The sequence below is a fragment of the Rana temporaria genome, chromosome 7, assembly GCF_905171775.1.
Source record: "Rana temporaria chromosome 7, aRanTem1.1, whole genome shotgun sequence".
Lineage (NCBI taxonomy): Eukaryota > Metazoa > Chordata > Amphibia > Anura > Ranidae > Rana > Rana temporaria.
In genome coordinates this window covers 202514237-202538027 of record NC_053495.1, presented here as the reverse complement: position 1 = coordinate 202538027, position 23791 = coordinate 202514237, and the positions used below count along the sequence as shown (strand labels likewise).

The 23791-nt window shown below is 45.6% G+C and overlaps 1 protein-coding gene across 10 annotated transcripts in view; it reads right to left on the bottom strand.

Annotated features, from left to right (window-relative positions):
* Positions 1-23640, bottom strand: part of DAB1 (DAB adaptor protein 1) — an 815805-nt gene extending 792165 nt beyond the window's left edge. For 5 of the 10 annotated variants that reach the window (XM_040360837.1, XM_040360843.1, XM_040360842.1 and 2 more), the window contains exon 1: positions 23342-23638. The gene's annotated coding sequence lies outside the window, so the exon portion shown is untranslated. Of the gene's footprint in view, positions 1-23341 lie in introns of all 10 variants that reach the window. The other 5 variants (XM_040360848.1, XM_040360844.1, XM_040360840.1 and 2 more) reach the window with 2 other exon arrangements.
* Between the last annotated feature and the right edge of the window lie 151 nt (positions 23641-23791).

Here is a 23791-nt window from a genome sequence, read left to right as displayed (position 1 = left end):
CTGCCATCTCATCTAATTACATTTTATGGGGGGTGTCAGAGACATTGGAGTATTGTGTTCTCTGAAAAGGTGGAGATTGACTGTAACATAATTTAAACACGGATGGTCGCAGGCCATGCAGAGATGCAGAACTATGAGTGGCGACCTAAAGCGATTATTTTATCTTTTCTGCAATGCAAATAGCGGTGAGTTATGGGATCGCTGATTCAGAAAGCCAGGCTCATGTTTAGTAGATGCGTTATATGGCAATCATTTATCAAAGGCAAACTATATTAATGGGATTATGGAATTAGACGGATCAGGCGCGATTGTAGCGGGGACGGTTTAAGGGCAGAGTGACAAAAGACGCAATTACTGTGATAGACGCAGGTGTATTGTCATCCTGGGTGTAGATTGTAAAGAATGTCAATGTATACAATGTATCTCCTGATGTCTACCGGAAATAAAATAAAAAGATTCCTTAAAGGAAACTCTTTAGATTGGAATAAGTCATTATTGCTTTAAGGGATGATTTACGTTATACAGTATATGTGTTGAATGAATAAATGGTGGTACTTGCGCTGTGCAAAACAAGAAAGTGTGCTAGAAAAAATGTTGATGATGTACGTGTATAAAAAATAGTAATCTATAAAAATATATACAAACTATAACATATACACTGCATAATAACGTGATAGGTACAGCATAATAAATACTAGAAAAGATAACATTTCTGGGGAAATTGTGTGACGTGTTCTTGCCTCCACCAATACTCCTGACTGGAGACAGTGCCCCTGGAGATGTAAATGTGATCCAACAGTGTGTCGATCCATTTCGATCCATTGCCCCATCAAAAACTGCCCCATCAAAAACTACCCCATCAAAACAGCCCCATCAAAACTGCCCCATGAAAACTGCCCCATGAAAACTGCACCATCCTATTTGCCCCATCAAAAACTGGTTTCTATGGAGGGTTGCTATGGACTGGTTTCTATGGACTGGTTGCTATGGATGGTTGCTATGGACTGGTTGCTATGGAGCGTTGCTATGGACTGGTTGCTATAGACTGGTTGCTATGGAGGGTTGCTATGGATGGATTGCTATGGACTGGTTGCTATGGACTGGTTGCTATGGACTGGTTGCTTTGGATGGTTGCTATGGACTGGTTTCTATGGACTGGTTGCTATGGACTTGTTGCTTTGGACTGGTTGCTATGGAGGGTTGCTATGGACTAGTTGCTATGGAGGGTTTCTATGGACTGGTTGCTATGGACTGGTTGCTATGGATGGGTTGCTATGGACGGGTTGCTATGGACTGGTTGCTATGGACTGGTTGCTATGGACTGGTTGAATTAGCAGAGGCCCTATAGAATAAAGTGATGGGTGTTGCAATTTGGAGTGTTTGGAGGGTACTGTGCTAGGCTAGGTGGCACTGTGGCAAGTTGGAGGGCATTCTGGGAGGCTGGGTGGCTCTGTGGTAGGTTGGAGGGTGCGGTTGAAGGCTGGGTGGCATTGTGGCAGGTCAGAGGGCACTGTGAAAGGCTGAAGAATCTCAGGGTGACCGTGGGCACTGTGGGTTTCTATGGGAGGTTGGAAGGCACTATGGAAGGTGGGAGAAACTGTGGGAGGTTACAGGATCTGCAGCTGGTTGAAGGCCCTGGCGAAGGGAGTCCAAAGTCCTGAAGAACTGGAGGACTCCCACCCCCCTCCATCTCCCGAAATGTTCTGGCTATTCTTAAACAGCAAACATTTCACACCAATCTTCGAGCTACGCCAACATTCCTACTAGGTGCTCGTAACCCAACACTAAAAAAGCTTCAGAATCTCAAGCATCCAAAACTCACAGAACTGTCAGACGCCTGTGACTTTCCCCAACATTTTGGTTTCAGGACACAGCAGTAGTGTAGGAGAGGGAACTACAGTTTGGGGAGGGGGCAGTGGCGGCTGGTGCTCAAAATTTTTGGGGGGCACAAACGGAAAAAAAATTGCAGCCTCACTGTGCCCATCAAATGCAGCCACTGTGCCATCAATTGTCACCACTGTGCCATGCCATCAAACGCAGCCACTGTGCCATCAATTGTCACCACTGTGACATGCCATCAAATGCAGCCACTGTGCCATGCCATCAAACACAGCCACTGTGCCATCAATTGTCACCACTGTGCTCTTTAATTCTCACCACTGTGCCCTTTAATTGTCACCGCCGTGCCCTTTAATTGTCGGCGCTGTGCCCTTTAATTGTCGCCGCTGTGCCCTTTAATTGTCCCCACTGTGCCTATTGTTGCCACTGTGCCCATTGATGTCGCCGCTGTGCCCTGTAAAGTGCCCCTCCCCCCCCCCCGTCCGGCACTTACCTTTACTGGAGTCAGCCATCCACGTCCCTCGATGTCTTCTACCGCCCTCGATGACTGACAGGCGTCTCAGCCAATCAGGTTACCGGTAGCCAGAATAGGCCAACCTGATTGGCTGAGAAGCCTGTCAGTCTTATACAAGGAGCGCATCCCTAGTGCGTTCCTTGTATAAGCTTCCGGGACCCGAGGGCTGTACTCGGAAAAGCCTATCAGAGCCGTTGGCTCTGATAGGCACTTCCGTACAGCCAACCAGCTGCCGTTATTCAGATGGCCGGACATGAGCGCCGACCATCTGAATAGAACAGCGGCAGCGGCGATAATAACATAGATTTGTGCAATGCATGAATCTATGTTATTAGACTCAGTGGCGGTGAGAGCCAGAGGGGGCGGCGCTCCAGCGCCCTCTATGGACGAACCGCCACTGGGAGGGGGACATCGGCATCCAACTCTACTGAAAGTCTTGAGTGCAAAAGAGCCTGGTGGAGGCCACAGAGCAAAAGTAGGAGACACTGGACCTCCCCAATGGAGCGCAGTCAACAAGAAAAATACTTGACCAACATTGTAACCATTTTATCCTTTATGCAAAACCAAAATTCTGGCTACTTCTGTGCCTCAGACACCCCATTGGGTCCACACAAGCCCATGGCTAGGTATATAGCATATAGGGATCTTGCATTCTCTATCCCTATGCTATTTCCATTGCTGCACATTGTCACAGGAGGGGGGAAACATAGGAGCGTGACAACCTCTCCACCTGAGCAAACTTCCAACCCTACCTTCGGGGCTGTAGTGACCCAGATATTAAATGATTATACGTCCTAGCATGTTGGCTCAGCAGACCATGGCCGCCTTTATTATCTACTTGGCCAATGAGAACAACCTGCCTTGTATGTGGAAGCATCGGAGAACAAATGATTCACTGTAACCTCCCTGGTGGCATCTCCAATCTTATTCTATATAAACTTGTAGATTTTCAAACCAAAATGTACCTTTTAAGAATGTTCATCTGATTTTCTGATCGTTAGTGGGGTGAAATGAATGTTCGTTTTCGACAGCAGTAATAGAAAATGTGTCTCAAATGAATGAATTTCTAACATTGTATGCAGTGGCTGTGCGCCCATAAAGGGTTCAGGGGCGTCTTTCCTGCACCGCCCTATCACCATAGCTAGAATTTGTGCATTGCATGAATCTATCTATGGTCGCCGCTGACACCCCCTATTCAGGTGTCTGACCCCTTTTCGGGTGCCGGGCACCTGAATTACACTGGCGAGGGTGTTTTTTGGAAGCACCTCATTAGAACCTTAGGCCCAGATTCTCAGAAGAGATACGACGGCGTATCTCCTGATACGCCGTCGTATCTCTGAGTTGCGCGGTCGTATCAATGCGCCTGATTCTTAGAATCAGTTACGCATAGATATCCATTAGATCCGACAGGCATAAGTCTCTTACCTCGTCGGATCTAAACTGCATTTTTTTTTGACCGCTAGGTGGCGCTTCCGTCGAATTCCGCGTCGAGTATGCAAATTAGCTAGATACGCGAATTCCAGAACGTACGCGCGGCCGACGCAGTAAAGTTACGACGTTTACGTTAGGCTTTTCCCGGCGTAAAGTTGCTCCTGCTATATGGTGGCGCAGCCATTGTTAAGTATGGCCGTCGTTCCCGTGTCGAAATTTCGCGATTTATTTTACCAAAAATATGTAGAAGAAAAACTGAGAAAGAAATTTGTTTTTTTAATATATTTTTTTATTATTTATTATAGCAAAAGTTAAAAAAATTAGCTTTTTTTTTTCAAAATTGTCGCTCTTTTTTGTTTATAGCGCAAAAAATTTAAAACGCAGAGGTGATCAAATACCACTAAAAGAAAGCTCTATTTGTGGAGAAAAAAGGACGTAAATTTTGTTTGGGTGCAACGTCGCACGTCCGCGCAATTGTCAGTTGAAGCATCGCAGTGCCGAATCAAAAAGTGCTCTGGTCAGGAAGGGGGGTAAATTCTTCCGGGGGGGGGGGGGAATTAATGTGTAAAAAAGAAAAAAAAAAAAAGAAAAAATTCTCTGATTGAATCAATAAATTGAATAAAAGCATATGAAATTTTTAACTGCTGTTCAATGACATCTGACAAGCCATTGAATGTACTGAGAATTTTCTTACAACATTTGTTGTGTGAATTCTACTAGTGTATACTCAGCACTGGATAGATCAACTGATACAAAAAGCACATAAAATATAAAAGAACAGTAAAAAAAAAAAAAAAAAATGGTCTGTTCCAGTCCCAGCCCTTCCTATCCCATCAGATGGATACAAAGGCCCGGATTCACATACATTGGCGCATATTTATGCCGGCGTAGCATATCTTTTTTACGCTACGCCGAACCAGCGCAGAGAGGCAAGCACTGGATTCACAAAGCACTCGCCTCCCAAACTGCGCTGGGTTTCCTCAGCGTAAGCCGGTATAGGTGGAAGTGGGCGTGAGACATGCTAATGAGGCGTGACCCCATGCTAATGATGGGCCGAGTGCCAGACAAGTACTTAAAATGAACGGCGAATGCGCCGTCCCGTGGAAGCATCCCAGTGCGCATGCTCAGAATCACGTCGGAACTACTCCCTAAGATACGACGGATCACTGCCTACGACGTGAACGTAACCTACGCTTAGCCCTATTCACGTACTACGTAAACAACGTAAAATACGACGGCTGTGTTCCCTGGTGCAGCCATTTGCATGGATGCTGCTGACTTACACCTGCTTTATGGGGCATAACTTTACGCCGGACGTACGACTTACGCAAACCGCGTATATTATGCGCCGGGCGCAACTACGTTCGTGAATCGGCGTATCTCCCTCATTTGCATATGTGAATAGAAAATCAATGGGAGCGCCAAATACGTCCAGCGTAAATATGCGACCGCGATACGCCGGCGTAGGAAAGTTACTTTGGTCGGATGAAGCCTATTTTCAGGCGTATCTTAGTTCTGTGGGCACGGCGCACAGATACGACGGCGCATCTTTACACTTACGCGGCGTATCTCGAGATACGTCGGCGTAAGTGCTTTGTGAATCCGGGCCTAAGCCTACAAAGACATTGAAGTAACTGGCAACATTGTATCTAATGGTTTAATGTAATCCCGTTACTTGCCCATAAACTCCGACCCGCGTCATTCATCGGGGTGGTGATGGAACTGTTACCTCTTTTTAGAGATTGTAAAGATTTTTAGAAGCCATCATCCCGTCTTTCCCCATACAAGTCATAACTGGCAGTGACTACAGCAGCTGCTGTTTTAATGGCCCTCTCCGATCGTACAAAATTACGCTCTCTCTCTCTCTCGAGAATATTGCATGCAAATATCACAAAAACAGCGGTGGGGGATATCGGAGGCTCATTGGGTAGAACCGATGAATTTATCACTTTTCATGAAAGATGATCTCAATCCAATCACTAAAATTTCAGATTTTTATGACAGCGATGTCATTTCATAAAGTTGTGTTCCAAGTCTGCGGCTTTCATTATAATAAGCCCTGGGGATCCTGCCATGAAAGTCCTTGTTCAGGCACTTCCTGTTATAGGGTGGTATAAGGGTCAGGGGTTAACGCCGTTACGATATTCCATTCCACCAACCCAAGACAGCTTCCGACACTCCACAATCCAGCAGACAGGACCCATTGGATTTCCCCCAGAATAACACAGCTCTGTTCTCTGGTTCCAAACAGAATGGGGTAGATTCAGGTATCTCCGCCTAAAGTTATGGCGGCGCAGCGTAGTGTATTTACGCTACGCCTCCGCAACTTACAGGAGCAAGTGCTGTATTCACAAAGCACTTGCTCCGTAAGTCGCGGTGGTGTAGCGTAAAAGGGGCCGGCGTAAGCGCGCGTAATTCAAATGATCCCATAGGGGGCGTGGATCATTTAAATTAGACGCGTTCCCGCGCCGAACATACTGCGCATGCGCCGTCCCTAAAATTTCCCGACGTGCATTGCGGTAAATGATGTCGCAAGGACGTCATTGATTTCGACGTGAACGTAAATGGCGTCCAGCGCCATTCACGGACGACTTACGCAAACGACGTAAAATTTTCAAATCGTGACGCGGGAACGACGTCCATACTTAACATTGGCTGCGCCGCCTAATAGCAGGTGCAACATTACGACGAAAACGACTTACGCAAATGACGCAAAAAACTACTGCCGGGCGCACGTACGTTCGTGAATCGGCGTAAGTATGTAATTTGCATACTCTACGCTGACAACTATGGGAGCGCCACCTAGCGGCCAGCGGCAGAATGCACCCTAAGATACGACGGCATAAGAGACTTATGCCAGTCGTATCTTAGGCTAAAGTCGGCGTATCTATCTTTCTGAATACAGAAAGTAGATACGCCGGCGCAACTTAGCAATTATGCGGCGTATCTATGGATACGCCGGCGTAATTGCTCTCTGAATCTACCCCATGGACTTTAATGGTAAACTCAGGTTTCTTATATACAGTTAGAAAGCATGCTGCAGGAATCAAAGGGACAATGACACACTCCACCCACAACATCACACAATGGGTGCTAACGAGTCCCCCTCAATCCACATCTTAGACAGACTTTCTGACTCCGCGATAAGCTATTCTCACCTGCTACACAATCCACATTCCCTTACTGAACATAAGTCAGACGTCTGACCTTTAGAGTTTTCTAACTCACAACACATATTAGCATCAATAGAACTTTCACACAATACAGGGTTAGTTATCATAGCACCATGAAAAATCTTAAGAGCCAGGCTTAATTAACACAATAGACAATAGAATGCAATCACAGCAAGCTTTCATCACTACAGCCAGGGGATCTATTTTACTGCTTTTCTTGTTATCATTAACAAATGACTTAGCACCCCAAATGATACTCTGTACTGAGAGGGGGGGGGGCGTGGAATCAAGAAACGGTGCTCAGAGGTGGGTAGGGGGCGGAGATGAGAATTGAGTCACAAAGGGGGAGTTCCTGCCTATTCCAACTTCAGCTTTAAACAATAAATGTCATTTGTTACTTATACATGGTGCTTTAGCAAACAAAATGACGTCCATTTGGGATTTAAATCTACTATGACCTTTAACCACTTAAGGACCGCCTCCTGCAGATATACGTCGGCAGAATGGCACGGCTGGGCACAAGTACGTACCTGTACGTCCTCTTTAAGTGCCCAGCCGTGGGACCCAGGCCAAAGCTCCGTGACCGCGGGACCCGCGGACCCGATCGCCGCTGGAGTCCCGCGATTGATCCCTGGAGCTGAAGAACGGGGAGAGATGTGTGTAAACACAGCTTCCCCGTTCTTCACTGTGGCGGCTTCATTGATCGTGTGTTCCCTGATATAGGGAAACACGATCAATGACGTCACACGTCCAGCCCCGCCCCCCTACAGTTAGAAAAACAGATGAGGTCACACATAACCCCTACAGCGCCCCCTAGTGGTTAACTCCCAAACTGCAATTGTCATTTTCACAGTAAACAATGCATTTTTATAGCATTTTTTGTTGTGAAAATGGCAATGGTCCCAAAAAAATTGTCAAAATTGTCCGAAGTGTCCGCCATAATGTCGCAGTCACGATAAAAATCGCTGATCGCCGCCATTAGTAGTAAAAAAAAAAAAAAATAATAAAAATGCAATAAAACTATCCCCTATTTTGTAAACGCTATAAATTTGGCGCAAACCATTCGATAAACACTTATTGCGTTTTTTTTTTACTAAAAATAGGTAGAAGAATACGTATCGGCCTAAACTGAGGAAAAATAATTTTTTTATATCTTTTTGGGGATGTTTATTATAGCAAAAAGGAAAAAATATTGAATTTTTTTCAAAATTGTCGCTGTATTTTTGTTTATAGCGAAAAAAATTAAAACCGCAGAGGTGATCAAATACCACCAAAAGAAAGCTCTATTTGTGGGAAAAAAAGGACGCCAATTTTGTTTGGGAGCCACGTCGCACGACCGCGCAATTGTCAGTTAAAGCGACGCAGTCCCGAATCGCAAAACCTGTCCGGGTCCTTTACCTGCATAAAGGTCCGGGTCTTAAGTGGTTAATAGCCAATACAAGAGGATGTGAATTCATTCACCAATCTTTAGTGGGCTGAACGGATTCTATATAGCAGCCCATTGGCCAGAGATGGGCCAGAGTTGCCCTTTAAATATCTTTACGCTACAATGTTGCATTTTGATAACGAATGAGCGGGATCTGCAGGGACAACATGGCTTCCGCTCCATCAGGTGAATTAGGCACTAGACAAAAACACGGCTTCTGTGCCATGTCCAATTAACAATAATTGAATGCAAGGTGCGGATGTGTATTGTGTGCCGTCGCTCTCTTTAGTCCGGTCTGGTCGGGTTCACATTCCGCGGATTGTTTCCTGGTGATACGCGGGAATTCCCAGTAGCTCCTCCAATCCCATCATACTCTCCCTGGCGTCTTATCTTGCTGGATAAATACAATGGAGGTGGAGGGGGAACATTACACATCCAGGCTTGTGTTCAATTCCCCCGACAAGGAGAGCAGTCACATTACAGGCGCCCGTACAAAATGGAGTCTTGCTCAGAGCAGCCAATCAGAATTCAGCTGCTGTTGATCGTTCACTAAACAACCGTCTTCCCTTCTGCAGCTTACAAAGTCCAATTATCATTTCCGTTTTTTTTCTGATGGTCTTAGTCCCAAGACTAAAGCTGGCCCTGCACTGGTAGATTTCCAACAGAAAACTGTAAACACAAGCAGGAGGGTGCAAACGCCTAGGGGGCATTGCCAAACAAACTTTATTTAAAGTATACGCGCCAAAATGCACCCCTTACATCTCAAACTGAGATACACTTAAACATGCCTAAGATACGGCGGCCAGCGCCGTTGTATCTTAAGGTGCAATATCTACGCTGACCGCTAGGTGGCGTTTCCATTGCGATCAGCGTAGAATATGCAAATGACTAGTCACGCCGATTCACGAACGTACGCTTGCCCGTCGTAGTGATTTAACGTTGTTTCCGTAAGCGATACGCGGAGTAAAGATAAACATGCCCCCTAGGTGGCGTACTCAATGTTAAGTATGGCCGTCGTTCCTGCGTCGCAATTTAAAAATTTAACGTCCTTTGCGTAAGTTGTCCGTGAATGGCGCTGGACGCCATTTACGTTAACGTCAAAACAAAAGACGTCTGTGCGCCAAATTTGAATGATCCACGCCCCCTACCAGGATCATTTGAATTAGGAGGGCTTGCGCAGGTGGACTTCACGCTACGCCGCCGCAAGTTTACAGGTAAGTGGTTTGTGAATCAGGCACTTGCCCGTAAAACTTGCGGCGGAGTAACGTAAAGGAGATACGTTACGCCGCCGGAGATCTACGAGAATCTGGCCCCTTACCTTGATCCAGCACAAGGGCGACGTCACACTGCCCTTAGATCAGTCTCCCTATCACAGTTCCCCTTACATCAGGATTCCCATCCCAGACCCCCCTTACATCTGGGTCCTTATCAGAGCACCCCTTACATCAGGATCCCCATCACAGCACTCCCCCCAACTAAGATCAGGGTCCTCACAGAGCACCCCTTACATCAGGGTCCCCATCACAGCACTCCCCCCAACTAAGATCAGGGTCCTCACAGAGCACCCCTTACATCAGGATCCCCATCTCAGACCCCCATTACATCTGGGTCTTCATCAGAGCCCCCTTTATTTGAGGGTCTTCATCAGAGCACCCCTTATATCAGGGTCTTCATCAGAGCCTGCCTTACATTAGTATCCCCATCACAGCTCCCCCCCTATACATCAAGGTCCTCATCAGAGCACCCGTTACATCAGGATCCCCATCCTAGCCACAATTACATCAGGGTCCTCATCTTAGCACCCCTTACATCAGGTTCCCCATCACAGCCCCCCCTTACATCAGGGTCCCTATCACAGCCCCCCTTACATCAAAGTCCTCATCACAGCCCTCCCCCCCTTAGATCAGGGTCCCCATAACAGCCCCCTCCCTTACATGAGGGTCTCCATCACAGCCCTACTTACATTAGGTTCCCCATCAGAATCCCCCTTACATCAAAGTAACCATTTGAGTTCTCTGTTACATGAAAAGGGAGGGGGTTGACTTGTCAGTAGAGCAGTGGACGGTGTCAGTAGAGCAGTGGACGGTGTCAGTAGGGTAGAGGACGTGTCAGTAGAGCAGTGGATGGTGTCAGTAGAGCAGTGAACATGTCAGTAGAGCAGTGGACGGTGTCAGTAGAGCAGTGGATGTGTCAGTAGAGCAGTGGACTTGTCAGTAGAGCAGTGGATGTGTCAGTAGGGCAGTGGACGGTGTCAGTAGAGCAGTGGATGTGTCAGTAGAGCAGTGGACTTGTCAGTAGAGCAGTGGATGTGTCAGTAGGGCAGTGGATGGTGTCAGTAGAGCAGTGGACGGTGTCAGTAGGGCAGTGGACGGTGTCAGTAGAGCAGTGGACAGTGTCAGTAGGGCAGTGGACGGTGTCAGTAGAGCAGTGGACGGTGTCAGTAGGGCAGTGGATGGTGTCAGTAGGGCAGTGGATGGTGTCAGTAGAGCAGTGGACAGTGTCAGTAGAGCTGTGGACGGTGTCAGTAGAGCAGTGGACGGTGTCAGTAGAGCAGTGGACGGTGTCAGTAGGGCAGTGGATGGTGTCAGTAGAGCAGTGGACGGTGTCAGTAGAGCTGTGGACGGTGTCAGTAGAGCAGTGGACGGTGTCAGTAGAGCAGTGGACGGTGTCAGTAGAGCAGTGGACGGTGTCAGTAGAGCAGTGGAGGGTGTCAGTAGAGCAGTGGATGTGTCAGTAGAGCAGTGGACGGTGTCAGTAGAGCAGTGGATGTGTCAGTAGAGCAGTGGACGGTGTCAGTAGGGCAGTGGACGGTGTCAGTAGGGCAGTGGATGGTGTCAGTAGAGCAGTGGACGGTGTCAGTAGAGCAGTGGACGTGTCAGTAGAGCAGTGGATGGTGTCAGTAGAGCAGTGGACGGTGTCAGTAGAGCAGAGGATGGTGTCAGTAGAGCAGGGGAGGGTGTCAGTAGAGCAGTGGATGTGTCAGTAGAGCAGAGGACGGTGTCAGTAGAGCAGTGGACGGTGTCAGTAGAGCAGTGGATGTGTCAGTAGAGCAGAGGACGGTGTCAGTAGAGCAGTGGACGGTGTCAGTAGAGCAGTGGATGGTGTCAGTAGAGGGGGGGCTTTGGTGAAATATCAGCAGGGGGAATGGGGTGATTAGGGTGTGCCCAGGCACACCCACTGAGCATGCCTATGCATACGTAACAGCTTAAAGCAAATGATTTTTATGGAAGCTCTTTGCCCTTTCAGGGCTCTGTGGATGTTTCATGACATTAGATACTCTAATGCTTTTAATCCTACAGACCATTTGTCCTTTGTCCACTGCTTGGGCACAGCTGGCACAGCACAGGTCCCCTTTAAGGGTACATGTCCAATCCAGCTGGCCCAGTCAGGTCTAAATTGGTTTTATTTTGGATGGGTTGTGGACTGGTTAGAATCTCATGACCGGCACAGGAATTAAAGGGAATCTCCTTATTGGGGATCCAGATAGCAGATACCTTCCGGTCATTGCTCGCTCTATCCATGACTAAAATGAAATGTATATTTCCCTGTAGCTGTGCCTAATGACATTATCATTTGTCAATCAGTTTTGTTACAATCAATAATATATTCTAAGATCAATGAATAAGAAGTGCTATTAAAGGGAACCATAGAAACAGCTGACAAGCTAACAATCTGCTGCTCCTCCCCCACCTGGCTCTCCCCCCCTTCCCGTATCTAATGTGGGGTCTGTATTACTTCCACCAATTATCCCATAGCACACGCTTCCACTATCACTCTGTAGCAGCCTCTCTCGACTTTTCTATCATGGAGGAACCCTTGAAATCAGTTTCAGGTCTCTGGAAAACCCTACTAATAATTCCCATATCTACAGCTCATGGCACCATGGTGTAAGCCATTTAGGCTCTGTGCCCCCCTTACATCAGCGGTCAGTGAAATCCTCACTTATATAAATATCCGGTGGGGATAGGCTACCGTAGACTGGTAGTCAGTGGAAGAAGGGTCCCTTTAAATTGGTGATCAGTGGGAAGAATGTTCCTTACATTGGTGATCAGTGGGAAGAATGTCCCTTACATTGGTGATCAGTGGGAAGAATGTCCCTTACATTGGTGATCAGTGGGAAGAATGTCCCTTACATTGGTGATCAGTGGGAAGAATGTTCCTTACATTGGTGATCAGTGGGAAGATTGCTCCTTACATTGGGGATCACATGAGAAGAATGTTCCTTACATTGGTGATCAGTGAGAAGAATGTCCCTTACATTGGTGATCAGTGGGAAGAATGTCCCTTACATTGGTGATCAGTGAGAAGAATGTTCCTTACATTGGTGATCAGTGGGAAGAATGTCCCTTACATTGGTGATCAGTGAGAAGAATGTTCCTTACATTGGTGATCAGTGGGAAGAATGTTCCTTACATTGGTGATCAGTGGGAAGAATGTCCCTTACATTGGTGATCAGTGAGAAGAATGTCCCTTACATTGGTGATCAGTGGGAAGAATGTTCCTTACATTGGTGATCAGTGGGAAGAATGCTCCTTACATTGGTGATCAGTGAGAAGAATGCTCCTTACATTGGTGATCAGTGGGAAGAATGTCCCTTACATTGGTGATCAGTGGGAAGAATGCTCCTTACATTGGTGATCAGTGGGAAGAATGTCCCTTACATTGGTGGTCAGTGGGAAGAATGTCCCTTACATTGGTGATCAGTGAGAAGAATGTTCCTTACATTGGTGATCAGTGAGAAGAATGTTCCTTACATTGGTGATCAGTGAGAAGAATGCTCCTTACATTGGTGGTCAGTGGGAAGAATGTTCCTTACATTGGTGATCAGTGGGAAGAATGTTCTTTACATTGGTGATCAGTGGGAAGAATGTCCCTTACATTGGTGATCAGTGGGAAGAATGTCCCTTACATTGGTGATCAGTGAGAAGAATGTCCCTTACATTGGTGGTCAGTGGGAAGAATGTCCCTTACATTGGTGATCAGTGAGAAGAATGTTCCTTACATTGGTGATCAGTGGGAAGAATGTCCCTTACATTGGTGATCAGTGAGAAGAATGTCCCTTACATTGGTGATCAGTGAGAAGAATGTCCCTTACATTGGTGATCAGTGGGAAGAATGTTCTTTACATTGGTGATCAGTGGGAAGAATGTCCCTTACATTGGTGGTCAGTGGGAAGAATGTCCCTTACATTGGTGATCAGTGAGAAGAATGTTCCTTACATTGGTGATCAGTGGGAAGAATGTCCCTTACATTGGTGATCAGTGGGAAGAATGTCCCTTACATTGGTGATCAGTGAGAAGAATGTTCCTTACATTGGTGATCAGTGGGAAGAATGTTCCTTACATTGGTGATCAGTGGGAAGAATGTCCCTTACATTGGTGATCAGTGGGAAGAATGTCCCTTACATTGGTGATCAGTGGGAAGAATGTCCCTTACATTGGTGATCAGTGAGAAGAATGTCCCTTACATTGGTGATCGGTGAGAAGAATGTTCCTTACATTGGTGATCAGTGGGAAGAATGTTCCTTACATTGGTGATCAGTGGGAAGAATGTCCCTTACATTGGTGATCAGTGGGAAGAATGTCCCTTACATTGGTGATCAGTGGGAAGAATGTCCCTTACATTGGTGATCAGTGGGAAGAATGTCCCTTACATTGGTGATCAGTGAGAAGAATGTCCCTTACATTGGTGATCGGTGAGAAGAATGTTACTTACATTGGTGATCAGTGGGAAGAATGTCCCTTACATTGGTGATCAGTGAGAAGAATGTCCCTTACATTGGTGATCGGTGAGAAGAATGTTCCTTACATTGGTGATCAGTGGGAAGAATGTTCCTTACATTGGTGATCAGTGGGAAGAATGTCCCTTACATTGGTGATCAGTGGGAAGAATGTTTCTTACATTTGGTAGACAAAACTGTGTTTACTATGCTTCAGTTTATGAGTGAACAGAAACCTCTGTCTCCTGTTCATTCATCTGCAGTGTAGCTGCAAATTGAAGAATCTGTGTCCTCAATTCCTTTCTCTGTCTCAAATGTGAGATGTCAGGGGTTTGTTAAAACTCCTGATATCTCATAGATAGGCCCCCTCAACAGCATTGCAAAAAAAAAATAAAAAAAATAAAGTACATTAAAAAAAATATATAATTTAAAAAATAAAAAAATTGGTAAAAAAAACAATTTAAAAAAATGTATTAAAAAAAACTTTTAAAAAATTATAAAAAAAAAAAAGTTTAAAAAATGTTTAACCACTTGCTGACGGCCGTACGACTTTGTACGGCCTCAGCGCGGCTCCCAATCCCTAACAGGCCGTCTTTTTACGGCCTCCCCTTTTCGCGTTCCCCGCGCGCGCTCCCGAGCGCGCAGCGGGGAACTGCTGTGCTGGCCGTGTCCCTCGGACACAGCCAGTCACAGATCGCCGTGAACGGCCAATCGGAGCGGCCGTTTCCTAGGCGATCTGTGCGGCCAATGAGAGATGATCTCATATGTTTACATATGAGATCATCTCTCATTCCCGGCTCTCGCAGACAGCGGTGCTGTCAGGGGAGAGAGGAGACGGATCCGTGTCTCTTGTACATAGAGACACAGATCGGTCACCCCCCCAGTCACCCCCCCTCCCCCACAGTTAGAACACTAATTAGGCTACACATTTAACCCCTTCCTCACCCCCTAGTGTTAACCCCTTCCCTGCCAGTCACATTTATACAGTAATTAGTGCATATTTATAGCACTGATTGCAGTATAAATGTGAATGGCGCCAAAAATGTGTCAAAAGTGTCCGATGTGTCCGCCATAACGTCGCAGTCCCAATAAAAATCGCAGATCGCCGCCATTTCTAGTAAAAAAAAAGCATTTATACAGTAATTAGTGCATATTTATAGCACTGATTGCAGTATAAATGTGAATGGCGCCAAAAATGTGTCAAAAGTGTCCGATGTGTCCGCCATAACGTCGCAGTCCCAATAAAAATCGCAGATCGCCGCCTTTTCTAGTAAAAAAAAAATTTTATACAGTAATTAGTGCATATTTATAGCACTGATTGCAGTATAAATGTGAATGGCGCCAAAAATGTGTCAAAAGTGTCCGATGTGTCCGCCATAACGTCGCAGTCCCAATAAAAATCGCAGATCGCCGCCATTTCTAGTAAAAAAAAAAAAATAATAATTCTGTCCCTTATTTTGTAGGCGCTATAACTTTTGCGCAAACCAGTCGCTTATTGCGATTTTTTTTTTTTTTTTACTAAAAATATGTAGAATACGTATCGGCCTAGACTGAGGATAAAAAAAAAACGTAAAAAAAAAAAATTGAGCTATTTATTATAGCAACAAAGTAAAAATATTTTATTTTTTTTCAAAATTGTCGCTCTATTTTTGTTTATAGCGCAAAAAATAAAAACCGCAGAGGTGATCAAATACCACCAAAAGAAAGCTCTATTTGTGGGGAAAAAAAGACGTTAATTTTGTTTGGGAGCCACGTCGCACGACCGCGCAATTGTCAGTTAAAGCGACGCAGTGCCGAATCGCAAAAAGTCCTCTGGTCAGGAAGGGGTTTAAGTGCCCAGTAAGGAAGTGGTTAAAAAAAACCCAATAAAAAATATTAAGGGCTAATTCACGTGGGTTCTCTGTTATGTTTGTGCTAATAATGATTTTAGTAAAAATATTGTTTTGATATATTTGGGTGGGGGGAGGGAGGCTGTACAGGGCCCTGTGATTTCTAGCAGCAGCCCTGCATCACAAGCATACAGTCCTGCACGGATGTTTAGCTTAAGGTGACCAGATTTTTCAAATGAAATCCGGGGCCATTTTTTTTTTTTTTTTACTAGTAATGGCGGCAATCAGCGACTCATAGCTGGCCTGCCAAATTGGACACTAAGTGACACTTTGTGGAAACCAGTGACACTAATACAGTGATCAGTGCTAAAAATATGCACTGTCACTGTACTAATGACACTGGCTGAGAAGGGGATAACATCTAGGGCAATCAAAGGGTTAAATGTGTGCCTAACAAGTGTTTTCTTACTGTGAGGGAGCTGCTTTTACTAAGGGAAGGCGTAGATCCCTATATCTGCTTTGCAGGAACACAGGATCAATGTCTTCCATACTGACAGAACGGCGATCTGCCTTGCTTACATAGCCAGACCACTTTTCTGCCTATGTACATAATGATCAATGGGTATATCGAGTCTGCCGGAGCCAATGATTGACTCCCATACCCAAGAAACGCAGGATCACTGCAGTCCCTGTTCAAATCAAATCCAGGGACAAAACCCGGGGACAGACTTGGTCCGGGTACGGTGTCCTCAATGAAAGAAAGAAAGTTACCGCTCCAGGTGGATTGTGTTAGGATGATCAGTGTAGTCTCAGGAGGGTGCTGGCAATGCACAAGGCAACAAATGGAAAAAGAAAATATGGACAGCCGCACTCCAAAAATAACTTGATGGTTGTCTTTATTTAAAAAAGGAAAAATGCACTACAAGTCACAGCACACAACACGGGAGTAAAACAACTGACGCGTTTCGCACTATAAATTAGTGCTTAATCATACAGGGCCAGATTCACATAGGTTAGCGGATCTTTAGATCCGCGCAACCTATGCGATTTAAGATCCGCCGGCGCAAGTTTTTGAGGCAAGTGGGTAATTCACAAAACACTTACCTCAAAACTTGCGGCGGCGTATCGTAAATCCCACCGGCGGAATTCAAATTCCGCGGCTAGGGGGAGTGTACTATTCAAATCAGGCGCGTCCCTGCGCCGATCGAATAGCGCATGCGCCGTCTGGAAATTTTCCCAGTGTGCATTGCTCCAAATGACGTCGCAAGGACGTCATTGGTTTCGACGTTTTACGCAAATTACGTATTCCATCCATCCGTATTCGCAATCGACTTACGCAAACGTCGTAAACAATTCAAATTTCGTTGCGGGAATGACGGCCATACTTAACATTGGCTGCGCCTCATAGAAGCAGGGGAAACCCTTACGTAAATGGCGTAAAGTGACTGCGTGGTAGGTAGGGGGCGCTAGTAAGAAAATTAATCAAAGGTGATAGCAATTACAAAATTCACGTGATATCAATTAAAAGTAAACAACAACTATCAATCAGAGCTAAATAGCAAAGACCCAGTTGGATCAATAGTGAAAGAAATAGATTCACAAGAGAACCTCTACTTAGAAAAGTGATGTGCGTCTGGCCCCCGTACGTTCGTGAATTGGCGTATCTCGCTGATTTACATATCCTCGCCGTAAATCAGCGAGAACGCCCCCAGCGGCCATTTTAAAATTGCAGTTAAGATCCGACGGTGTAACACGGTGTCGGATCTTAGGCATATCTATGCGTAACTGATTCTATGAATCAGTCGCATAGATACGACCGTCGCAACTCTGAGATACGACGGTGTATCAGGAGATACACCGTCGTATCTCTATGTGAATCTGGCCCACAGACTTGTTCCGGGTACAGTGTCCTCAATCCGGGGACTGTCCCCAGAAACCGGGGACGTCTGGTCACCCTAGTTTAGCTGCCACATCCCGTTGTTTAGGACCAAATCAGGTTTCCGGAGCTGACGCAGGTCCATGGAATCCCTTTCTGGCTCCAAGGGACAGTTCTGGGCCAATCAAAAGTAACATAGAGCAGTCATATTAGGAGCAGGGGAGGGAGTGACATGCTGGTCGCTAAATGGAGCAGCTTAGAAGCAAGGAAAGGTGAGCACATGGTGGGTTCCTTTAAGGCAGGGGTCTCCAAACAATTTAAACAAAGGGCCGGTTTATTGTCCTTCAGACTCTTGGAGGGCCGCACTTTGACCAGTGGGAGTGAAAATTTTCCTGGCATCAGTGGGGGTAAACATCTGGTATTGGGGGAGGAATAGTGCCCCATTGCTGGAATCATAGGGAGGAATAGTGCCCCCCCATTAGTGGTGTCAGTGGGAGAAATGGTGCTCCACTGTCGGTGTCAGATGGCAGAATAGTATCTCGTATCATTGGGAAGGAGTGCTCCAAGGGCCGGATAAAGGCAAGCAAAGGGCCACATCCGGCCCTCGGGCCGCAGTTTGGAGACCACTGCTTTAAGGGAAGACTCTCCTGTGTGAGAGACCTCAGATGGAAGCTGCATTCCCGAAGCTCAGCCTGACTGTCAATTTGCATCACCAAAGTCATAGAATGCCAATTTCCACCTGAAGCTTCTCACGCAAGTATTTTGTTTTTTTCTTGTCGGATCCCTTTTGCGAGGAGGAATCAAAATGAGCCACTTTTTCTTCTCCCTCTGCCACTTTGTTGAATTATTCACCGCTCCTCTTGTGGTTGTGTGAATATCGCCTTCAGAAAAACCCCTACAGCTCAATAAAATTTACATTTTTTCAGTCTGCCTTCCTCCATGGCTCTCTGTGAACCTTCGACGGCACGAAATATCCGTGACAAGATATTACGGGAGAGCCGGGGCATAAGAAGAGCTTATTTCTCACGGCGATTGGGGTTTGGAGGCGGCACTTGCAAAAGACGCCTGGACGCCGATTAGGAACCTCAGTCCACATTCCAGACGTCTTTAAAAAAAAAAACGCCTTGGATAATATTGGACAGAAAGATCCCCAAGGGCCTGCCTCTTCAAATTGTCTATTTATGTGAAACAAGAGCAGCTGAGAGAGGGGATGACAATTCCAGAATGAGCATGAGATCTGGTACATATGAGCCTCATAGACAGTGGGGGGGGGGGGTTAAAGTCCTTCACAAGCCACTACTACCGGAATATAAACATGGATGGAAATATGTACGGATGAAAAGAAGGAAGGAAGGAAGGAGGGATTGAAGGATGGATGAATGGATGGAAGGAAGGACAAAAGTTTGGATGAATGGATTGATGCATGGAAGGAAGGAAGGGAGGAAGGATGTATGGATTGATTGATGGAAGGATGAATGTAAGGATTGGAGGAAGAAAGGAAAGAAGGATGAATGGATGGATGAATGGATTGATTGTTGGATAGAAGGAAGGATGGAGAGATGGAGAGCTGAGAGAGGGGAGGACAATTCCAGAATGAGCATGAGATCTGGCACAAATGGGCCTCATAGACAGTGGAGGGAGGGATTGAGTCCCCCACAATCAACTACTACCTGAATATAAACATGGATGGGAGGAAGGAAGGAAAGAAGGATGAATGGATTGATGAATGGATGAATAGATTGATGGTTGGATAGAAGGAAGGATGGAGAGCTGAGAGAGGGGAGGACAATTCCAGAATGAGCATGAGATCTGGTACAAATGGGCCCCATAGACAGTGGAGGGAGGGATTGAGTCCCCCCACAATCAACTACTACCTGAATATAAACATGGATGGGAGGAAGGAAGGAAGGATGGACGGATAGATAGATAGAATAGATAGAAGAAATGATGAATGGATGGGAAGAAGAAAGGATGAATGGATGGGAAGAAGGATGGATGAATGGAAGAATGGATGGCCAAAGCTCTCTCATGGTTCATAGTATACCATTGGCATCAAGCATACAACGCTTTACTACAAGTCTCACCAAAGGACTTCTGCTCAAAAACTATTTTTGGGTCCCCCACAATCAACTACTGCCTATATACAAACACATATTCGTGGAAGATAGATAGATAGATAGATAGATAGATAGATAGATAGATAGATAGATAGATAGATAGATAGATAGATAGATAGATAGATAGATAGATAATTATGAATGAATGAGTGGTTGTTTGGTTGGTTGGTTGGTTGGATAGTCAAAGCTCCCTCATGCATCATAATATACAACTGACATCAAGCAGAAAACCCTTCACTTCCACTCTTAATACAAGCCTCCTATAAAGTGATGGACAAATTCCCCATAGGGCTCCTGTCCTTATGTTTGGGCCCACCACACTCAACTATTGTCCAGGTAAAAACATTTATTCCTGTGGACCGACAGATGGTTACAAGAGCAATCTTTGTGAACTTTCTTCATATTATACAATCGAAGGCAAACACACCCTTTGTTTCCAGTCCGAAAGGCGTCAAGAAAAAAAAGAAAGAAGGTAGATCCGTCCTACATATCTCACGCTGGCCTGACCCACATCTAGTATTAATGGGCCCCTAAGTCCCAGAGAGCCCTGTGTAGCTGCACGTTCTGCACAAATGCCACGCACGCCCTTGCTGATACACGCTCTCCAGAATGCGCTCAAAGAGGTATTTTAAAAGTTCGGCCAACCCTTCTATCTGTACCAAACACATGGCTCGTTGCAAAGTCTGAAAAAAAAAAATACATATCGAAGGATTACTCTGTGCCTGTGTTTCCCCACATCTCCTGCTGCGCCCAAATGCAACACTAAAATAAAATAATCAACCATATCGGTGGAGGAGAATAAAAGGAATAGATATTGCTCATCCCAGAGTGGCTCCTCTACTGCCGTATTGGTTCATGGTTTTTGTCTGTGCCTCCAAAGACCCGTTTCATAGGGTTGTTTTAATAACACGCCACCTCTGGTAATAAAACAATATTTAGACGAGGACTAATGTTTACGACCAATGGAACCCAACACAACAGATAAAATAAATAAACGCTTTCAAGACCAAGCTCCTGTCTTTTTGCTGCAGCCAAGGCACTACAAGCCCCAGTGTTGGCTCACTAGGGCTTGCAGTTGGCATATCAGAGATTGTGGTTGGCATATCAAGGCTTGCAGTTGGCATACCGGAGATTGTAGATGGCATATCGGGTCTTGCAGCTGCAATACCGGAGATTGTAGTTGGAATATCAAGGCTTGCAGTTGCAATACCGGAGATTGTAGTTGGAATATCAAGGCTTGCAGTTGCAATATCGGAGATTGTAGTTTGTATATCGGGTCTTGCAGTTGCAATATCGGAGATTGTAGTTGGAATATCAAGGCTTGCAGTTGCAATACCGGAGATTGTAGTTTGCATATCGGGGGTTGCAGTTGCAATACCGGAGATTGTAGTTGGAATATCAAGGCTTGCATTTGCAATACCGGAGATTGTGGTTGCATACCGGGGCTTGCAGTTGCAATACCGGAGACTGCAGTTGGAATATCAAGGCTTGCCGTTGCAATACCGGAGATTGTAGTTGGCATATCAGGGCTTGCAATTGGCATACTGGAGATAGTAGTTGGCATAGCAAGGCTTAAGGTTGCTCATCATCTTCAAGAAGATGAGCCTAGGAGTAAAACATACATTTTGAAAGAGCAGGAGCTTGGCAGCGTACGATAAAATTAGAAAGGCAATCGAAAGCTCACCCAACAGAAAAATAAATAAACGCTTTCAAGACCAAGCTTTTGCTGAAGCCAAGACTGGGGCTTGCAGTTGCAAAACCGGAGAATGTAGTTGGCATACCGGGGTTTGCAGTTGGCATACCGGAGATTGTAGTTGGCGTACCGGGGCTTGCAGTTGCAATACCGGAGACTGTAGTTGACATATCGGGGCTTGCAGTTGCAAAACCCAGAGGATGTAGTTGGCATACCGGGGTTTGCAATTGGCATACTGGAGATTGTAGTTGGCATACTGGGGGCTTAAGGTTGCTCATCATCTTCATGAAGATGAGCCTAAGATTAAAACAAATATTTAGCAAGAGCGGGAGCTTCCGATAAAATTAGAAAGATAATCGAAAAAGCTCTCAAAATTCTGGCGTTGAAGAGAAAGCCAACACGAGCCAATCTCAAGACTCTTTAAAAAAAGAGAGCAATGGAATAATAAGCCCCCCCCCCAAAAAAAAAAGAGAGGATCTCTTTTCGAAGGCTTTCTCTCTGGAGCTTCTGCTGTAGTGACAGGAGGAACAGGGAGAAAAATTGCAAATCACAACCATTTTTTCCCTGACATGTGCTTGCCGATGTGAGCCTTTGCAGTTCCATCTGGCTTAAGACAGGGTTTTCTTTTTTTTTTTTGAAAGCTACTTCACCTCTCCCGGCTTTCATACATTTTCTAATACAATATTACCCGTGGTACATACATCACCGTAGCCAAAGAAGACAGCAATTAGATGAAGGATCTAGGCTTGGCGATAGCCGTGCACAAATCCATCTCCTCCATGCAAACCTATTCGGAGGACAGTCTACTTAATTACGCGCTGTCACCGGGATAAAAAAAAAAGGTGCTCTGGGATTTTTTTTTTCAAAAGCACGGTTCTGCAGCGTGGAAAAGGGGGTTAAGCTGCCTCCTCTCGTCTTCTATTCTATACCGTGATCCGGTACCTGTAGCTAAACCTTAGAACCTTTACGAACCTCCACCCTATAAATATTCAATCTTTTAATAACGGTTGGCTCCAACGTGTAGCAAGTTAGCCTTTAATACTGGCACAAGTAATGGATTTTTTTCCCCTCAGCACCAGGGAGACTCCCTTTGCTCTTCAAAAAAAAAAATATATAGATATATACAGTATTTATATGGAAGTCACCAATGCAATGTAGCAAAGAACATTTTTTTAATTAATACATAGGAAGCCAATAAAAGGCACCAGGAGCAGAGTACACTATCTGAACCCAAATTAGCTCCATCCCTTATTCCAGTCACATATGTAGACAGATGCATTAGAAGGATGATATTCAAGCTTGCGCTGGTCGAACGAAAAAGAGGGGGGGGGGTTAAATTTGATTGAGAGTGGACAGTGCAGAGGGGAGGAGGATTGGGGGGGGGGGGTACGGCATTGGGGATTTAAATAAATAAAAGTTTTTTTCAATGGCAGAATGCAATGTGACATTCACAAGGATTAATGGGTCTCCTCTCTGAGGATGGACTCAGCTTGGATATAGGTGATTGATTTAAGACCCCCCAGTGCAAAGTCTTCAGTGCCCCCCCCCTTTTTTTTCTTATGCATCAAAGATGCTAAAATAAGAAAAATGAATAAATCCCCTGCATTCTTTTTTTTTTCCCCCCCATTGAGATATTGCAGGAATGCCATCAACCCCCCCTATAGCCGTACCCCCCCCCCCCCTACCTCCACCATCATGACTGCAATCAAGATGCATTGCCTTACCTTATAGAGGATGCAATGCTGTGATCAGGGTCCAGTCCTCTTGTTGCATCAGTTGAATCTTTTTTTTTTTTCTCTCCCCCTTTTTTTTCAGTGAAAGATTTTTTAAGGATCCAAGCCTGGTGTCCACCCCTGTAGGTTCCTTAAAGCCAAAAGCAGGAGAAGCTGGGCATTCCCCCCCCACCAACAGTAGAAAATCCTTTAGCAGTTTCGGTCCAGTGAGAGCAGCAGCAGCAGCAGCATCAGCATCAGCAGAGGCAACCTCAATCACAGCATCAGCATCAGAGGCTGTACCGGCTCCTCTGCAGGCCACATCTCTCATTGCCTCTACATCACTACCGCATTCCTGCTAATAGAGCCGCCCCCTATACCCAAAGATGCTGCTACTCCTGCTGCTTCGCCTCTGTGCAGCCAAAAGGCAGCAGCAATAATGTCCCCTGAGGAGGGGTCCTG